At 34.0% G+C, this 20,565-nt stretch overlaps 1 protein-coding gene and 1 non-coding gene across 2 annotated transcripts in view; one reads left to right on the top strand and one right to left on the bottom strand.

Moving 5' to 3' along the window:
- LRRIQ1 (leucine rich repeats and IQ motif containing 1) overlaps positions 1-20,565 on the top strand; it is a 195,320-nt gene that overhangs the window by 139,907 nt on the left and 34,848 nt on the right. The gene's annotated exons all lie outside the window — the stretch shown is intronic.
- On the bottom strand, positions 19,869-19,974 carry LOC122892824. The gene has a single exon (XR_006381503.1). It is a non-coding gene; the product is annotated as a U6 spliceosomal RNA (small nuclear RNA).

Below are 20,565 nucleotides of genomic sequence, written 5' to 3'. Positions count from 1 at the left end.
AAATTCAACTTGATGCCTGAAATGTAAGACTTCTTGGAGAAAGCAGAAAGGCCTGAGGCAGTGTTGATCTGAAGGAGTGCTCTCCATGGGTCAGAGCTGCTCTGCTGGCAGAGTGCAAACCCAGTTCACAACCGAGGCCTCTGAAAAGTTGTAAAAGACTGCAGGGGCCTTCAGTGCACGCACTCCAGCTTTGGTTACATAGTTTTAATAGCCCGGTTTCTTATTATAAAATAAAACTTAAAAATAAAATCTGTGCCTAATTTTCCAACTTTCTGTCTGTCAGTGATAGGATTGCTTCCTTTAACATTTGTGGAAGAAAACATCGACTTCTCTAGTTTTAGTGATCATATATAAAAGTTATGTAAATATGGAATACCTTTATCTGGTGCAATTTTCATAATGTCCTATTCTTAGGCTTCTGAACGTTAGAAAGTGGGGTTTTCAAGCAATACTTTGGCTCCATTCTCTTCTACCAGTTTTCATCCATTTTTAAAATATATGTTTTTTCCAACCACAAGCTTCTCTTTGCCTAAAATCCCTAATACTAACGGCTTTGGAAACTGTGCAAAATGATAATTTTGATTTCAAGTAATGATCATCGACTCTAGGGAAACTGATCTAATGCTAAATGACTCAAATCCAATATTTACTCATTTTGCATCAACCTCCTCCTATTTTGTCTATTTCCATCATCAGAGGTACATTGCATTCATTTGAAATAATATCAGGTGAATATAAAAACAGAAAGTGTGTCATGGGCTTGGGTTGAACATTATTACATAGGAGTAATTATACAATTTTGTCCTGTATGATAGTAAAATGTGCTGCAAACTTGGATGGCAAGCTTTAAGTGTGCTTTAGAAGAAAAATAATATAGAGGAGCAACTTTTATGTTCCCTTTGCTTTTGCCACCCTCCTCCATTTTATAGCACCCTACTGCCAAGGAGTTATATTAGCCCTGGACTCAGGTTAGTTGTTAAATAAAATATCTGTGCATATCCTAAAGACTATTCCTTTTTTGTGAATGTATAAGACTGTTCATGTACACTCTTATGCTTTTATAATCTTTCTGTTTATACTCTGTAGATTTTTTTCTTAAAATTGTTGTAATCATATAGGCATAAGCTGACTAATTCCAGTAAAGAAACTTCAACCTTTAAACAACATAGGAGTCAATCATTTCAGTGAATAGGGTCCTAAGTGCTGAAGCATTTCAAATCCTTTTTCATTTGACCACTCAGTGACCTGATAACTATTTCCTGTCCCTAAATAAGGTTGTGACCCAGGTCTTAGAGTGCGAAACTCAGATAATTTTAGAAACAAGTCAAATGCCATAGAATTAAAGGAGTAGAAGACAGTTTAACTAAAATTCTTCCTTTTAAAGTGGAGTTAGGTATCTTGAATATGAAAGAATCAAAATGAAATATATTACCTTCTATTTGTTCATCATATTTAAAACTACCAAAACCATTGATTTTATTGCCATTAGGATGGAAAATCATGAGCTGTTTCTATAAGATTATAGTATAATTTCACTTTCTATTCCTTTAAGTTGTTCAGATTATAAAATAAGTAATTAAGTAAATAAAATGCAAATAATATTATTTCAGTACCTCACCAGAATAGTTTGAGAAGGGTGACATTAAAAATTAACTCCAGTTAGATGTATATGTGTGGAGTATGTATGTGTGTGTGTGTGTATGTGTATGTGTATATATGAATGTAATCTTCTGTTTTTATTAGGATTTAAAGCTACAGAAAGGAGAAAATCATAAAAGATTAACAACAACAAAAACCAAGTACATTTCAGAAAGTATGGCAGGAATGTTTCTATTCACCTATCTGAGCTGCTAAAATGCCTTTGGCAATTGGATTAGGGGAAGGAAGACTCTTACAAGTGCATTTTGCTGATCTGAAAATGTAATTGACTATAGTTTGTTTTGATAATTTTTTTTTTTGCTTTTCCATAAGTTGGATGTAAAATATAATGTTATGAAACGTTAATTATTTTAATGAGGTCAAGAAGTGTTTCCTTAAAATAACAGTTTTAATGTTTAACATACATTTGATACTTTTCCCCTTGTACAGTTAATAAACTTATGAATTAAAAATATATTAGAACTAAACTTAAAAATATGATTTCTAACAAGTAAATATTGAGAAAAGTCTCTGAAACTGACACTCAGTCTGAGCTATTTAAACTGAGATTTACACTTCTCACAGGGATCATACAAGTTATCAGACAATATAAATTTTAAGTTTTGATCTCACACATTCTGAAGAATCATTATAAATTAACCAACTAAATGCTATAGGGTTTATTAAACAGAAAAGTATTATCTCAGATCTTGTTTTAGAATGTGATGTGTCACATTATCCTTAAGGAACACACTTTTGTATTGTTAATATACTAATCATACAGCCATGAAAAAACCGAGTTTCACTTATTCAGTTGAATGTTGAACGATTGCCAGTTTTAATCTTTCAGTTTTATAATTTGTTTTATTGTATGTTTTATTTGGAACCATGTCAAGGAGTTGTGTGTATGTGTATGTGTAGGAATTGTGTGGATGTTGTGTCTGCGTGTATATAATTTGAGTATTAGATATAAGAGTTTTCAAGAGTGAAATATAAATTAACATAAAATAAAGCCAATCATCAAGCCCTTGATTTTCTTATTTCTTGGAATTTATGTGAACAAAAGAAATCCAAAGAATGTATGATTTTTCAAGCATGATTTGTGGGAAATATGTAAAGAAGTAAAACTTATAGTAAAAATATTCTCTCAAAACTTTTATTTAAATTAAGCAATAACTAAAATGGTAGCATGATTAAGATGTTTTAAACATTATTAAATTAGAAATGACTAAAATTAAAAATCAAGTAAATTTTCAATTATGATTTGATTTTACTTAGGTTGTAGTAGTAATAATTCATAAATTCTAAATTGCTGGAAAATATGAACTACTATTGGACACCATGTATCTCATATAAACCTGACTGCAACTCTATCCTATATATATTTTATTTATCATATTTGATTTAAATGCATGTTTTAGCTACTTATTTACAAATATACCTTTTGTTATATATTAATTACTATTTGTAAATTTTGCATCTTTTATCCAAAATTACTATTCTGAATTTACTTGCTTTTGTGTAAGGTACATGCCATGATAGATAACTAAATGGTAATTAGCTGATAAAATTTGAAATTATTTAATTTGAATGTGAGGCTATTTTCCTTGTTATTTAAATGCAATGGACTTTATACATTAACAATATGAAATTTAAATTTATTATTATAGTCAAAATTTGAAAATTGCATTTGAGAGCAAATAACAAAATGAATTAAATGACAAATGCATGCATTTAAATGAAGGTTTGTTGTTGTTAAGTAAGGTCAGAAAACAAAAAAATATTAAGGATTTACTTGATCTAAAGAAAATTACAGTTGTAAATTTAAAAACTGTAAGGGATTAAGCCTAGAAAGTACGCTATAAGTACCAGGAAAAAGAACTCAGATTTAACCTGGAGATGACCTGGAGTTGTTTGTTCAGATGACAATTCTAAAAGTGTGCAGGGAATACTCCTGTTTAATACAATTATTTGCCGCAAGCCTTGACCTCAGTGACTGTCAAGGAGCAGATCTGAATTGGCCCATTCTCTGATATGGTGACATTGCTTCTGTTGCCTCGATTGTGACCTCTGATTGCACGGTACTCTTGAGAGTTCTATGTAACAAGCGTAACTCCTGGTTCTTAGCCAGGAAGGTTGATCTGCCTGCATGTCAGCCCTTTATTCTGAGTTACATTATGCTGTCTATCCACCCATGATATATAACTACTATTTTGAGTATATATACCTGAGTATTTTAATTGGGGTGTTTCACAACTAGTGAAATATGCAAAATGAAAAACATTTTTTCCAAATAAGAAGTCCATATGATGTATTAGTTTTTTAGAACAAATGCTCATTTATTTTCAAGCAGGTTTACTGTTCTAGTTTTATGTCTATACCTTTGCCCAGGTCCGAGAAGTACAAACTGCTTCTCATCCCCCATCTCCCTCCTCTAACCATAGGTAGGGTAGAGAAAATTGATGTAGCAAAGAAGCATGGTATAGTGTGGTGAGAATAAGGATTAGAAAAGACAGACCACTGACTTTAAGTTATAGTTTCATCATTGTCACCATGGGCAAACTACTTAATTCTCTGAACCTCCTTTTTATCACTTTGAAAATGGGGAGCATCCCTCAAGAGTTTTATAAGGATTAAATGAAAATTAATGTAATGTGAAGGGCATGTCATAATCTCAGCACATATTATCATTGTTATTATGGTGATATATTTTTTTAATATGCCCCCCAAAGGAGAGAGAAACATGGTTATCCCTACACATAAGAGACAAAGGATAGTTTCAGAATTCTTGTAATAACAGCATGGGATAAAGGCTGTCCCATGTACAGCAGCCCAAATAGAATAATTTGCATAGCTTTCTTCACAGTTTAAATGAAAGCTAGGATCAGAATCATTCGGAATCATTTGTTTGTCAGTCAAGTGTTTAGACGTGGTTTGGTTACTTGAAGTCAAATTATAAATGGGCAGTGTAGTTGGAAATTTAATTTAAACATTTTCATGCTGAGACTAGTACTTTGTCCACCAGATCAATGGTTTTCAAACTTTATATTTTAGCAGAAAACCTCTTTCTTCAAATGAAATATTACTCTAAATTCAATATAGTGTGTAAAACAGCTAAAAGTACATCTGCTCCGGTTTAGGAAGTGGGTCTGATCTCTTGGCTACTTCCCATAGCAGCCACTGAGATGCATTTGAAAAGCCTAAAAGGCTTTTCAGATCACACTATAAAGAAATGTACCTTTTACCAAAGATTAATTCCCTTCCCGCTGAACCTAAGACTGACTGACTTGTTCTCAGTGGGAGTATATATTTAATAACTATAATTAAAATGTCTTTATACTGTATGCTGAAGCTCAAGACTGTTGGTTTGCTACTAGATCCTCAGCTCTTAGAATAATGCCTGGCAATAGTAGACAATAAAAGCATTAAGCAATTCACATAAAATGTACAAGTTTATATTAGAGTAGTAATCAAAAATCATGTAACATCATTCTTGTTCTGGGTAGGACAATTTAATAATCCAATATTGACTGTTATGGAAAATTACATTTCATGTCATAGAATACAGTGTGCTAACAAAAATATTAATAATTTATTCAGCATTTCATTGATTCCAACATATCTTTTTTTTTTGCATTTTAAAGTCTCTGAACTTAGAATGCATCTCATAATAAATGGAAGTTTAAAAGTTGCTGTTAGCCAGGTGTCGGCTGACACGTGATGTGAATATCTTTAATTGTCATTTTCCAGCAAGATCAAGATCAAAGCATGATACGTATGATGAAGTAATATAGTGCTCTAAAATTTGGAGAGCCTTTTAATAGCTGACATAAAATAAGACTGGCATATGCAAGTATGAAGCAGTTGTTAAAATACTGAAATACATTCTTAACCAGTTGGTAAAAAGCTACTTCCTTGAGCCTCTTCTCACTAATGCCACCCACCCCACTGCGGCTTTCGCTTTTTCCCTGGAAATCCTCTCCGAAGCTTATGATATTTAACAAATATAGAATTAATTGCCTGTGTAGTAGGGACTCTCCTGTACTCTGCTCCAGTTCAAAGCTAGTCTCCTTTCTAATTATCAGTGCCCATAGCATAAAGTTTAAAAATTGTTACTATCATACCAATTATACATCTTTTTTAAAAATACGTATCAACCCTGAGAACAAGACAAAGGAATTGTTGTGATCCCCAAATTTTATATATGGAGAAATGAGACTCAGCATAGCAAACCTTATTTGGAGCTGATGCCTTAAGAAATAGAGACAGAACAAGGTGGCTAATCTCCAAACCAAGCAAGCACAGGCTCAAAATTTGTGAGATTGAAAGATCAAGTTAAAATAGGCAAAATCTCAGTAAATGATAAACAGACAACTAATTCAAAGGTATTCCATCACCACAGAATGCCGGTGTATGCTTCCTGTTAGTGAAGTAGCTCATACTCAGGAATAGTTAGCTTGGGTCCTACAAATGAAGCTAAGATAAAGCAAATGTCTAGATTCAGTAGGAGTGAGGAGACACACTGAATATCAGCACACTCCTGATGGTTCTGACATTTGCTCTCTAAAAGGAATTACCCTTTCAAGAAATGACTTTGTAAGCTGTACCTCAGCATCTTTCCCTGCTGCCAGAGATGTTGTCTGTATTCGTGCCATAATATGAGCACTGAGAAAAATGTAGAAGAGAATAGAGACAGTTGAAGTAAAGGTGGGGTGAAAATAGAAAATGAGTAAAGACAAAGTAGGACGTAATTGAAGAATGAAGAAAAATACTGAAAAGCAAAATGCCACAATTATATGGTTTATGATTATGGTTATGGAGAAGTGTAAATGTATGTCTTTCCAATACTATGTAGCCTCAGAAAGGCAGCATGAAATGTAGAAACAAAATCTGTATTTTTACATGTATCTATCAGTATGGTATCCTACAGGACAGTTCCAAGGTTCTAAAAGTTCTCTGGGCTCCACCTGTTTTCCCTCCACCTTAACTTCAGGCAACTACTGATCTTTTTACTTTATAAAATTTTTAACTGTTCCAGAATGTCACATAGTTGGAAACAAACAGAATACATGCCATTCACCTACTAAAGGTCATCTTGGTTGCTTCCAAGTTTTGGCAATTATCGGTAAAACTGCTGTAAACAGCCATGTGCAGGTTTTAGACATAAGCTTTCAACTTCTGGAATAAATGCCAGAGAGAGTGATTGCTGAATCATATGGTAGGAGCCTCTTCAATTTTGTAAGAAAAAGACAGTTTTGCCAAACTGTCTTCCAAAGTGTCTGCCATTTTACATTCTTGTCAAGCAATGAATAAGACTTCTGTTGTTCCACATTCTTACCAGCATTTGATGTTGTCAATATTCTGAATTTTTAATAGGATTTTTCATATTTTTAGTTCTAATTGGAATATAGTGATATCTCAATGTTATAAATTCATAACCATTTTTAAAATCAGGTGGTTTTCTTGTTGAGTTTTAGGAGGTTTTTTTTTTTTATATTTCAGGTAAAAGTCCTTTATTAGACGTGTCTTTTGCAAATATCTTCTCCCAGTCTGTGGCTCGTCTTCTTATGCTTCTGACAGTGTCTTTCACAAAGCAGAAGTTTTTAATTATTTATTTTCTGCATTATTTTGTATGTGAACGGTCATCACCCAAACCAAACCCAAGATCACCTAGACTTTTTACTCTGTCACTCCCTAGAATTTTTAAAATTTGTGTTTTTTTTTTCAATTTATTTATTTTCAGAAAAACATTATTCATTATTTTTTCACCACACCCAGTGCTCCATGCAAGCCGTGCCCTCTATAATACCCACCACCTGGTACCCCAACCTCCCACCCCCCGCCACTTCAAACCCCTCAGATTGTTTTTCAGAGTCCATAGTCTCTCATGGTTCACCTCCCCTTCCAATTTACCCAAATTCCCTACTCCTCTCTAACGCCCCTTGTCCTCCATGCTATTTGTTATGCTCCACAAATAAGTGAAACCATATGATAATTGACTCTCTCTGCTTGACTGATTTCACTCAGCATAATCTCTTCCAGTCCCGTCCATGTTGCTACAAAAGTTGGGTATTCATCCTTTCTGATGGAGGCATAATACTCCATAGTGTATATGGACCACATCTTCCTTATCCATTCATCCGTTGAAGGGCATCTTGGTTCTTTCCATAGTTTGTCGACTGTGGCCATTGCTGCTATAAACATTGGGGTACAGATGGCCCTTCTTTTCACGACATCTGTATCTTTGGGGTAAATACCCAGGAGTGCAATTGCAGGGTCATAGGGAAGCTCTATTTTTAATTTCTTGAGGAATCTCCACACTGTTCTCCAAAGAGGCTGCACCAACTTGCATTCCCACCAACAGTGTAAGAGGGTTCCCCTTTCTCCACATCCTCTCCAACACATGTTGTTTCCTGTTTTGTTAATTTTGGCCATTCTAACTGGTGTAAGGTGATATATCAATGTGGTTTTCATTTGAATCTCCCTGAGGGCTAATGATGATGAGCATTTTTTCATGCGTCTGATAGCCATTTGTATGTCTTGATTGGAGAAGTGTCTGTTCATATCTTCTGCCCATTTTTTGATGTGTTTGTCTGTTTCGTGTGGGTTGAGTTTGAGGAGTTCATTATAGATCCTGGATATCAACCTTTTGTCTGTACTGTCATTTGCAAATATCTTCTCCCATTCCGTGGGTTGCCTCTTTGTTTTTTTGACTGTTTCCTTTGCTGTGCAGAAGCTTTTGATTTTGATGAAGTCCCAAAAGTTTATTTTCGCTTTTGTTTCCTTTGCCTTTGGAGACGTATCTTGAAAGAAGTTGCTGTGGCTGATATTAAAGAGATTACTGCCTATGTTCTCCTCTAGGATTCTGATGGATTCCTGTCTCATGTTGAGGTCTTTTATCCATTTTGAGTTTATCTTTGTGTACGGTGTAAGAGAATGGTCGAGTTTCATTCTTCTACATATAGCTGTCCAGTTTTCCCAGCACCATTTATTGAAGAGACTGTCTTTTTTCCACTGTATATTTTTTCCTGTTTTGTCAAAGATTAATTGACCATAGAGTTGAGGGTCCATATCTGGGCTCTCTACTCTGTTCCACTGTGTTTTGCATTTAGGTCTATGATCCTTTTTGAGTTAATTTTTATGAAGGTGTAAGGTCTGTGTTACGATTCTCTGTCTCTGTCTCTCCCCACTCCCCCCCTCATTCATATGGATGTCCAGTTTTTCTAGCCCAAATAGTTAAAAAGATTTTTTTTTTCCTCCATTGTATTGCCTTTGTTCCATTGGCTGTATTGTGTGGGGTCTGTTTGGAGGCTGTCTATTCTGTTCCATTGATCTATTTTTCTGTTCTTTTATCAATACCACACTATCTTGGTTATTGTAGCTTTATAGTAGGTTTTGAAGTTACGGTAGCATCAATTCTCCAAAAGGTATTTTGAAATAAAGTATAAGCTGGCAAAAAAGGTAGAAAATTCCTCAGAAGTCAGAAAAGACAAAGGATGAATAAGTCTAGATATCTAATGTACAGCATGATAACTATAGATAATAATGCTGAATTGAATACTGAAAATTTGCTGAGAAAGTAGATTTCAGGTGCTTTCATCACACACACAAAAAATGATAAATGTGTGAAGATATACATTAATTGTCTCTAGTAATCATTTCACTTCATATATGTATATTAAATCACCAAGTTGTACACCTTAATTATATATAAATAATTATTATTAAAAATAAAATAAAAAATGTTAAAAGTTATAAAAAGTGATAAAAGGAAAGAAAACACAAATATATAGATGTAGCAAGTAATTGCTACAGTTATCTTTCCAGGGTGAGGGATATGTATCCTTCAGAAATTGGCAGAAGCAGTCAGAAATCTTTCTGAGTGGGAAATCTTTCTGACCTCTAAAACTTTTCATTAATATAGATTTAAAGAACATAAACTAAAACAATAACAAAATCACTAAACTCCTTGGAATACAAGTTACTAGAGTGAAAATGAACAAAAAAAGCAAACAACAAAATTAGTCCATTGATCCAGGCAGGTAGTAGATTTATCAGATATAGAAATAAATAAAAATAGCCATCTTTAATTTGATGAAATACATACAATAATTGGTCTTTCTATGACTAAAAACGGATTTGAAAGCATAATGAATCAACAAAAGATTGGTAAAATTAGGAGGTTTTGAAAAACCTGAGTAGGAATTCTAGATGAAATATGATAAAATCATAAAAATTAACTAAAATTGATGTAAATTTAATAGGTGGATAGAACATAAAATTAGATGAACTGAGGAAAAAATTGTTGAACATGGTGTACTGTTGTTATGCATGATCTATACAATTAGCTATTAAATTCTAAAGACAAGGGGTGCCTGGGTAGCTCAGTTGGTTAAGCTGCCATTAGGTCCAGGTCATGATTCCAGGGTCCTGAGATTCAGCCCTGTGTCAGGCTCCGTGTTCTGGGAGAAGTCTTCTCCCTCTGCCCCACCCCAACTCATGTGTGCTCCCTATCTTTCAAATAAATAAAATCTTTAAAAATTTTCAAAGATAGCACACTCAATTTTTTTGTTTGTTTTTAGAGATGGAGAGAGGAAGTGAAAGAGAGAGAAAGTGGGGGTTGGAGAAGAGAGAGGGTGAGAGAATCTTAAGCAGACTCACACTAATGGCGAGCTGGACTGGGGGCTCAATCTCAGGATTCTGAGTTCATGACCTGAGCTGAAAGCTTAACTGACTGTGCCATCCAGGCACCCCTATTTTGGATTGTCATCTAATGTTATAAACTTGCTTAAGAAATTCTTTCTGTCTTCTGGCTCTGCAACTCAAAATATATTAGTGAGTGTTCTTGACCTATATAAATGTGGAACACACTCAGCCGTGGTCTCAAACAACTCAAAACTCACCAATTGCCTTGGTATTCACAATACAAGGAAAAGGGCACAAGTATAAGACTTAGAAGAAGGTTCCTGATTTGTCACTAACCAGCTGTTGCATCCTGAGTAAATCACTTAACTTTTCTGAATCTTAGTTTTCTTATTTGAAATAAAGTGATTGTTTTCTCATTATTAAGAAAGAAATACATTTTCATTTATGAATTTATCTTGGAGTACAACTAAGTAAATACATAAAGACTAATTCCCTATCCTTAGGTTAGTAATTGGACAATATGATAAGGAGCTCTAATAAATATCTGTACCCAAGGAATTAATGTCTAAGATTCAGTCTTCATATTTTGAGATAGCAGCTTCAGGAGAAAGGAGAATAGAATGTTATTTGTTGAACAACCAGAATACTCTCTAGGGAGTTTATGTATTTCATTGTATATTCACACATCCTTGTAAGAAAAATTTAATTATCCCCTTATTTATTTATTTTAGAGAATGAAGCTAAGGTTTTGAACTTATATAAGAATAGTATGAATTTGAACCTATATCTGGCTGACTCCACAGTCAGCCACAGTATTTCTTCTCTTTATCAGGAAGCCATATTTTCCCACAAAATACTTCTTAATGTCATATTTCTGAATATGGAAATGAATGACATTTTCAAATGTTCTTAATATACCAGCTGTAATAGAAAACACAGAGTTTCTTTTTCTCTTGTGGATAGCTTTTGGAAAATAAGGAATAATTTTGAAATAAAGTTTTCCATATTTTGTCTCGGAGGAATTTATAAATTTCTACTAAACCTATTCAGATATTAAATTATGGAAAAGCACAATGAGCATGCTTGCCATAAAAATTATGTATGAGTTGTTAAAAAAAGAAAACCTCACAGAATTTTGTAATGCTGTACTTTATTATGGGAAATACTTTCTGAATAATAGCTTTTTCATATACTTGGAGAATGAGTAAATTTATGATAAAAGCATACTTCTTATCTATGCTTACTGAAAAACTCAAATAATTTTTAGCTACTTATCTTTCTGTGCTGCCCCCCTCCAAAAAAAGACAAAACAGCATATTTTAACCTGAAGATAGTAGAACTTGTTGATTTTATTCTTTCCCTTTTTTGTTTTCTCCTTTTAAAACTTAAGTATAAGTGGTTTGGCTTAGTTATTTGTTTTTCAAATTAAGAAAACTTTTGTAAAGAGTAAAATTTTACAAATTGAATACTCAATCATAGATATTAAGAAGAGGTATTTGATAGATTAACTATTTCTATAGGGTTACTTTAGTCTGAATTCTAATAGAAGGAAAGGAGAGGTGTTACTGGCTTCACATTCAAAATTGACCAGGGGTAATGTCATGAGACAATTCTCTGGCATTTCTAAATGTTCTGGAAGTGTGGCACTAACTACCTTTTAAAAAATGTTTATACATTAAACAGCCTTATGAGATTAAGTTGATATCTACTCTGAAGCAAATGGCTGATTTGCTTGCTGTCCAATAGAACAGAGGTAATGTTTTCTCACCAGTACAAAAGCAGCTAATTTATAACCCATTATAAGATACTTGAGCTCCCTATACTTAGGACAGTTCAGCTGTGACACAAACCTACCTTGAGCTTAGTATCTACCTGGACTTCCTTCACTTCACGCTTGTGGAAATTAAGGATCAAAGGGAACCACCAGAAATGTGCTGATACTCAGGTTGCTTGCTATTCTCTGAATAATAAAGCCCTTTGTCCCTGACCCAGGAGTCTTGTACCGTGTGGCAATATTCATAAAACAGTATCAGGCTAGTCTTCTACCTGAAAGTGTGATCAAATTGCAAAACCCTCAGAGTTCTGGAAATAGGAAAACATTAATTTTTCAATTTAAGAAAGAAATGAATTGCAAACATTATCCCACCTTCTTGATTGATTTGTGTTGAGGAATGCTGTCAGTAACCATGAGTGTCTACTTACTGCTTATCAACTATAGAGTAGTTTTAAAAAACACTAACAACACCATACACAAAGATAAACTTGAAATGGATAAAAGACTTCAATGTGATGCAGGAATCTATCAAAATCCTAGAGGAGAACATAGGCAGTAATCTCTTCAACATCAGCCACAGCAACTTCTTTCAAGATATGTCTCCAAAGGCAAAGGAAACAAAAGTGAAAATGAACTTTTGGGACTTCATCTAGACAAAAAGCTTCTGCACAGCAAAGGAAACAGTCAACAAAACAAAGAGACAACACAGGGAATAGGAGAAGTTATTCGCAAATGACACTACAGACAAAGGGCTGATATCCAAGATCTATAAAGAACTCCTCAAACTCAACACACAAAAAACAGATAATCACATCAAAAAAATGGGCAGAAGACATGAACAGACACTTTTCCAAAGAAACATACAAATGGACAACAGGCATATGAAAAAATGTACATCATTATTAGCCATCAGGGAGACTCAAATCAAAACCACATTGAGATACCACCATACACCAGTTAGAATGGCCCAAATCAACAAGACAGTAAACAAGTGTTGGAGAGGATGTGGAGAAAGGAGAACGCTTTTACACTGTTGGTGGGAATGCAAGTTGGTGCAGCCACTTTGGAAAACAATGTGGAGATTCCTCAAACAAAAATAGAGTTACCCTATGACCTGTAATGGCACTAGTAGGTATTTACCCCAAAGATACTGATGTAGTGAAAAGAAGGGCCATCTGTACCCCAGTGTTCACAACAGCAATAGCCAGTCACCAAACTGTGGAAGGAACCAAGATGCCCTTCAGCGGATGAATGGATAAAGGAGATATGGTCCATATATACAATGGAGTATTATGTCTCCATCAGAAAGGGTGAATACCCAACTTTTGTACCAACATGGACGGGACTGCAAGAGATTATGCTAAGTGAAATAAGTCAAGCAGAGAGAGTCAAGTATCATATGGTTTCATTTACTTGTGGAGCATAAGGAATAACACAGAGGACATGGGGAGATGGAGTGAGTTGGGGAAAATTGGAGGGGGAGACAAACCATGAGAGACTGTGGACTCTGAGAAACAAACTGAGGGTTTTGGAGGGGAGAAGGTGGGGGATTGGGTGAGCCTGGTGGTGAGTATTATGGAGGGCACATATTGCATGGAGCACTGGGTGTGGTGCATAAACAATGAATGCTGGAACACTGAAAAAAATAATAAAATGGAAAAAAAACACTAACATAAAATATTTTAGAACTGAGGTGTTATGTGAATTAGCACAAACTTTTTATCCCAGGAAACATGTAATATTCTTTTACAGAGAGAGGAAAAAGTCTTGAAATCATGCAAACCTTGGCTCAAAAACCAAAATTGTCATTTCTAAGGTTTTTATCCACCAGAAACAAGAAAATGATAGTAGTTTCTTATTTACAGTACATAAATAATTTCATAAGTTTTCCTCACAGATTGGCAAGACATGTATTAGTCCCACTTTATAATTGATGAAACTAAGATTTGGAGTGATTTGTATTTGTAATTCAATTCTCTCTCCACCACACCAAACTATATTAAATTTGCATCATTCAAAAAAGATGAGCAGTATTTTAATAATCTATTTTTCCAACTTAGTGAAATACACTAAAAGCCATCTATGGTTAATATTTCTTGTATATAGACTGAGAATCCTTTAGTTGTATGTGATGCCTTGACTTGTACTTAACAGTGAGTTCATAGAAAACAAAAGATAAAGAATTGTTAAAACTTAAGGTGCAGAAATGTTTTTGGATGAAGCAGCATTATATGAGTTTTATGATATTGGAATAGAGGAATAAATTTGGAATAAATAAAAAGTGAAAGAATTAGAGGGCTAACAAATGGTAAAAAACTTGCATGCGGGGGAATAAAGAAGGATAGATAATTTTTTTTCTGAAACAAACATAAATTCATAATTTAATTTAAGAACAATCTTACATATAAATTTATTGTAACATGATGGCAACCTGATAGTATCTCTACATAGCTGATAGAATTGAAATCATATAATCTCTGGAAAAAATATTTTTATTTATAATAAAATAAGGCACTATGAGTCAAACCAATAGAAAAATAGACATCACAAAAAATGTACAAATAATTTATATTTGTTTTATTAGGCACTGATTATAAGATAAATATACTTACTTTAAGCAATAGAAGCTATCTTGCAGGAATACCTGCAAAGGAGAGCAGATTTGAGAAAACAATATAAATTTTAGAAATGAAAAATAAAATAATTGAAATTAGGATCTATAATATGGGTTTACTTGCAGATCAAACAAAGCTGAAGAAATAATGAACTTGAAAATATGTGAGAAAACATTATCTAGAATCTAGTGCAGAGAAGTCAATATATGAAAAAAAATTAGGAAATAAAAATACAGAGAGAAAGTTAGAGGAGGTTTCATTATGCCTAAATAGAATTCTGGAATATAGGCAAGATAGAATGAGGCAATGGCCATATCCAGTAAGATAATGACTGAACAATTTAATGAAATGGATAACAAACATCATTGACACATTCAAGAAATTGAGTCATAAGCAGGATAAATTAAAAAAAAAATCCAGAGCTACTCATCAGTGTAAAATTTTACATAACACAAAAAAAATCTTACTGAGAAAAAGAGGACACACATTAGCAGTGAAGTTGCAGATAGACTGACGGCTAATGTCTTAAAACCAACATGAGAAGTTAGGAGAGAGTAGGGTATCTTCAAGGATCTGAAAGTTGTATGAATGAAATTTACTGTCAAACTGAAATTCACCAGAATAAGAGCAAACAGAGACATTTTCTTTCTTTCTTTTTCTTTCTTCCTTCCTTCCTTCATCCTCCCTCCCTCCCTCCCTCCCTTCCGTCCATCTATCCTTCCTTCCTTCCTTCCTTTCTTTCTTTCTTTCTTTCTTTCTTTCTTGAGTTACAAGTTTAAATATTTACTTTTTTTTAAAATTTTTATTTATTTATTTATTTTTTATTTTTTAATATTTACTTTTTTTGTTGTTGTTTTCAATCACGATTGTATATTTTTACTTATTTTTCATTTTTTTCACCATAAATATGTTCTTTAGTCCCCATACCCTGTTTCCCTCATCTCTCCCCATCCCACAAACCTCCCCTCTGGTAACCACCAGTTTGTTCTCTATAGTTAAGAGTCTGTTTCTTGGTTTGTCTCTCTCTCTCTCTCTCTTTTTTCCCTTTGCTCATTTGTTTTTGTTTCTTAAATTACATATATAAGTGAGATCATATGGTATCTGTCTTCTCTGGCTTCTTTCATTTAGTATTATCCACTCTGCCTGTATCTGTGTTGTTGCAAATGGCAAGATTTTATTCTTTTCTATAGCTGAGTAATGTTCCATTGTGTGTATATACAATAATTTCTTTCTCCATTCATCTATTGGTGGACACTTGGGATGCTTCCATAGTTTGGCTATTATAAATAATGCTACAATAAACATAAGTGTGCAAGTGTTCCTTTGATTCAGTGCTTTTGTATTTCTAGAGTAAATACCCATTAGTGTGATTCCTGGATCATATAGTGGTTCTATTTTTAATTTTTTGAAGTACCTCCATGCTGTTTTCCATAGTGGCTGCCCCATTTTGCTTTCCCACTATCAGTACAAAAAGTTCCTTTTTCTCCACCTCCGTCAACACTTCTTGTCTCTTGTCTTTTTGATTTCAGTCATTCTGACAAGTGTGAAGTGATATTGCATTTAGTTTTGATTAGTATATCCCTGATGATAAATAATGTTGAGCATCATTTCATGTTTTTGTTGACCATCTGTATATATTCTTCAGAGAAATATCAGTTGATGTCTCCTGTGCATTTTTAAGTGAATTATTTGGTTTTGGGGTGTTGAGTTGTATCACTTCTTTATATATTTTGAATACTTTCACTTTATCAGATATGTCACTTGAAAATATCATCTCCCATTTAGTAGGTTGCTTTTTGGTTTTGTTGTTTCTTTTGCTGTGCAGAAACGTTTTATTTTTGATGTGGTCCCAATAATTTATTTTTACTTTTATTTCCCTTGACTTAGGAGACCTATCTAAAAAATGTTGCTATGGCTGATGTCAGAGAGATTACTGCCTGTGCTCTCTTTAAGGATTTTTATTGTTTCAGGTCTCTCATTTAACCCTTTATTCCATTTTGAGTTTATCTTTGTGTGTAGTCAAAGTGGTCTGGTTTGATTCTTTTGTATGTGGTTGTTCAGTATTCCCCACATCATTTGTTGAAGAGACTGTCTTTTTCCCATTGTGTCTTAATTCCTCCTTTATCAAAGATTAATTGACCATATAACTGTAGCCTTATTTTGGGGCTCTCTACTTGGTTCTATTGATCTATAAGTCTATTTTTGTGCCAGCACTCTACTGTTTTAATTAGTACTGCTTTATAATATAACTTCAATTCTGAAATTGTAATGCCTCCAGTTTTGTGTTTCACTTCAAGATTGTTTGGCTATTTGAGGTCTTTTGTGGCTCCATAGATTTTAGGATTGTTTTTTCTAGTCCTGTGAAAAATGCTATTGGTGTTTTTAAAGGGATTGCAATAATTGTGTAGATGGCTTTGGGTAGTATGGACATTTTTTTTTAAAGATTTTATTTATTCATCTGAGAGAGAGAGACAGTGAGAGAGAGCACGAGCGAGGAGAAGGTCAGAGAGCGAAGCAGACTCCCCATGGAGCTGGGAGCCCGATGCGGGACTCGATCCCGGAACTCCAGGATCACGCCCTAAGCCGAAGGCAGTCGGGAGGCCTGGGGTAGTATGGACATTTTAACAGTATTTGTTATTCCAATCCATGAGCACGGAATATCTTTCCATTTCTTTGAGTCATCTTGAATTTCTTTCATCAGTATCTTATAATTTTCAGAGTACAAATCTTTCCCTTTTTAGTTAAATTTTTTCCTAGATATTTTATTATTTGGGGGCTATTGTAAATAGGATAGTTTTCTTAATTTCACTTTCTACTATTCCTTATTAGTGTATAGGAATGCAACATATTTTTGCACATTGATTTTGTATCCTGCGACTTTACTAATTTCATTTACCAGTTCTAATAGTTAGTAGAGGAGTCTTTAGGATTTCCTATATAGAATATCATGTCATCTGTATATACTGAGAGTTTTCCTTCTTCCTTACCAATTTGGATGTCATTTATTTCTTTATATTGTCTAATTGCTGTGGCTAGAATTGCCAGTACTATGATGAATGAAAGTTGTTAAAGAAGGCATGCTTGTCTTGTTCCTGACCTTAGAGGAAATGCCCTCAGTTTTTCACCATAGAGTATGGTGTTGGCTGTGGGTTTTTCATATAAGGCTTTTATTATGTTGAGATATATTCCCTCTAGACCTACTTTGCAATGCATTTTTATCATGAATGGATGTTGTACTTTGTCTAATATTTTTCTGCAGCTATTGGAATGATCATATGGAGTTTTTTTTACATAAATATGTACCCCAGTGTTTACTATACCATTATTTATAATAGCCAAGATATAGAAGCAACCCAAGTGTCCACTGATAGATAAATGTATAAAGAAAGTATATATAAATACATATATACAATGCAATATTACTCAGTCATAAAAAGCAATGAAACCTTGCCACTCGTAATGATATGGGTGGACCGAAAAGGCATTATGCCAAGTGAAATAAGTTAGAGAAATACAATTACTATATAATTTCATTTATGTGTGAATATAAAAAACAGAACAAATGAACAAACAAATAAACAAAATAAAACAGAGACAGATTCATAAATACAGAGAACAAACTGATGGTTGCCAGAGGGGGAATACATAAAATAGGTTAAAGCTATTAAGAGGTACAAATTTCTAGTTATACAGTAAAAAGTCACGAAGATGTAAAGTACAGCATAGAGCATGTAGTCAATAAGATTGTAAGAAGTTTTATGGTGACAGATGGTAACTTCACTTACTATGGTGAGCATTTTATAATGCATATAATTGTTGAATTACTATGTTATGCATCAGAAACTTATATAATATTATATGTCAGCTATACTTCAACTAAAAATAATTAAATACATATATGGGAGAAATTTGCTGTTCCATAAAAACCCAAAAAACAAAATGCCTTGGTCAGACTACTAGGTCTGAGTGCCTGACCCGGCATTACTACCTGTGAGCAAGTCACCAAACTCTTGCTGTGCCTCCCTTTTCTCATCCCTGGTTATAACTGTATCTACTTCACTGAGTGTTTGTGAAGATTAACCGAGATAATGCATTTAACATATTTAGGTGAAAGCCTGACACATGGTCAGGGCTTTAGAATGTTACTGGGTGGGTGACAGATTTCATCTCTTTATACAAATAGTCAACATATCTAAGTGAAGCTTCATAACATCAGCAGTAATCTGAGGGATGAAAATTTTATACTACTCTACTACAGGTCTCTATAACTATATTTAAATCTTAACTTTTAGGGAGCAGAAATTCAGGTGCTAGAAATTATAGATAACTGAATGCCAGAGCTATATGCATCATCTCCCTAATAATACAAACTTGGGAATTTTGGAGCTGCAATTATGGTACCTTTTTGAACTAGCATAATTAAAAATGGGGGGAGGGTTATTAGCGCTGCAACTGAACTTAAGGAAGCAAGAGAGTTAGAGCCTTCTATACCTCAGGATTTCTTTCTCACTTGTCTCAGCTTTACTCTTCCCTCTCACTGTTGACTGACTCTCTGCTTCCCAGGCCCCAGGGTCAAAAATACTATTCCCAACAGTTCCAGATTTAGAGATGTCAATGCTCCAGCCATCAGAGCAACAGAAGGAATCAATTCTGATTCCGGTTCCAACTCTACCCATTCCAGAAGATTGGGTTACCTTATATAACTTTTTTGGCAAGTATGCTTCCCATCCAGAGTCCCAGAGTCCCAGTGACTCTTTAGTAAACATGCCCACTGGAATTCTCTTTACGATGTGCATATGGAGGGAAGGGGGAAGACCCAGAAAGGAGAGGCTAGCAGTTAACCGAGAGGGTGTCTGCTAACTGTTGGTTTATAAATCTCTGTGGGGGCAGAGAAATTAGAAGTGCTAGAAACTACAGATAATTAAAGACAGTTTGGAGGAAATGATAACTCTGAAATAATAATATAACAAAATTTTATTAATTTAAGATTTAGGACTTTATGCCTTATTTTTGTCCAAAAACTGATAAAAATGAAAAAAAATGCTTGGCTTACAGAATTTTATTTTACCAAATATTTTTTTTTTGGGGGGGCACATCCATTAGTAAGGCAAAATGCATGGCTGTGGTTTATGTCAAATCATATTTGATTGTTATTAAAATCAGTATTAAAAATAAATAAAAAAATAAAAAATCAGTATTAATTTGTGAATTTTTAATAATTTAGTGTCATCCTTGTGTGGGGACCATGCTAATCGCTATATCATTCCAATTTTGGTATATATATGCTGCTGAAGCAAGCACTATTAACATAGCATTTAGAACTGGATTCTTGGGGCGCCTGGGTGGCTCAGTGGGTTAAGCCTCTGCCTTCAGCTCAGGTCATGATCGCAGGGTCCTGGGATCGAGTCCCGCATCAGGCTCTCTGCTCAGCAGGGAGCCTGCTTCCCTATCTCTCTCTCTCTGGCTGCCTCTCCGTCTACTTGTGATTTCTCTCTGTCACATTAATAAATAAAATCTTTTAGAACTGGATTCTTTAAGAGACTATATTTCACCTTGTAGCTGTTATTCAGCAAATGATTGTTTATAGATATAATTTATCCTGCAATTGCCAACTGTGGGATTTAGAAAACCCTAAGTAAGAGGTGTGTTTACTGCAAAGATTAATGTCTATTCTCATCATATAAGATCTAAAACTAAATATAAATTTCCCTGTCCCTGGTAAACAGATAAAGTAGCAAAGTGATCGTATAGTTTTCATTCTTTCTTTTATTGATGTGACATATCACACTGATTTGTGAATATTGAACCATTCTTGCATCCTGGGAATAAATACTACTTGATTGTGGAGTATAATTTTTTTAACATATTATTGGATTTGGTTTGCTAATATTT

The sequence above is a fragment of the Neovison vison genome, chromosome 12 (genome assembly GCF_020171115.1).
Source record: "Neovison vison isolate M4711 chromosome 12, ASM_NN_V1, whole genome shotgun sequence".
In the NCBI taxonomy this organism is placed as follows: domain Eukaryota; kingdom Metazoa; phylum Chordata; class Mammalia; order Carnivora; family Mustelidae; genus Neogale; species Neogale vison.
Note: the sequence above shows the minus strand (reverse complement) of the source record. Positions and strands in the feature narration are given on the sequence as shown.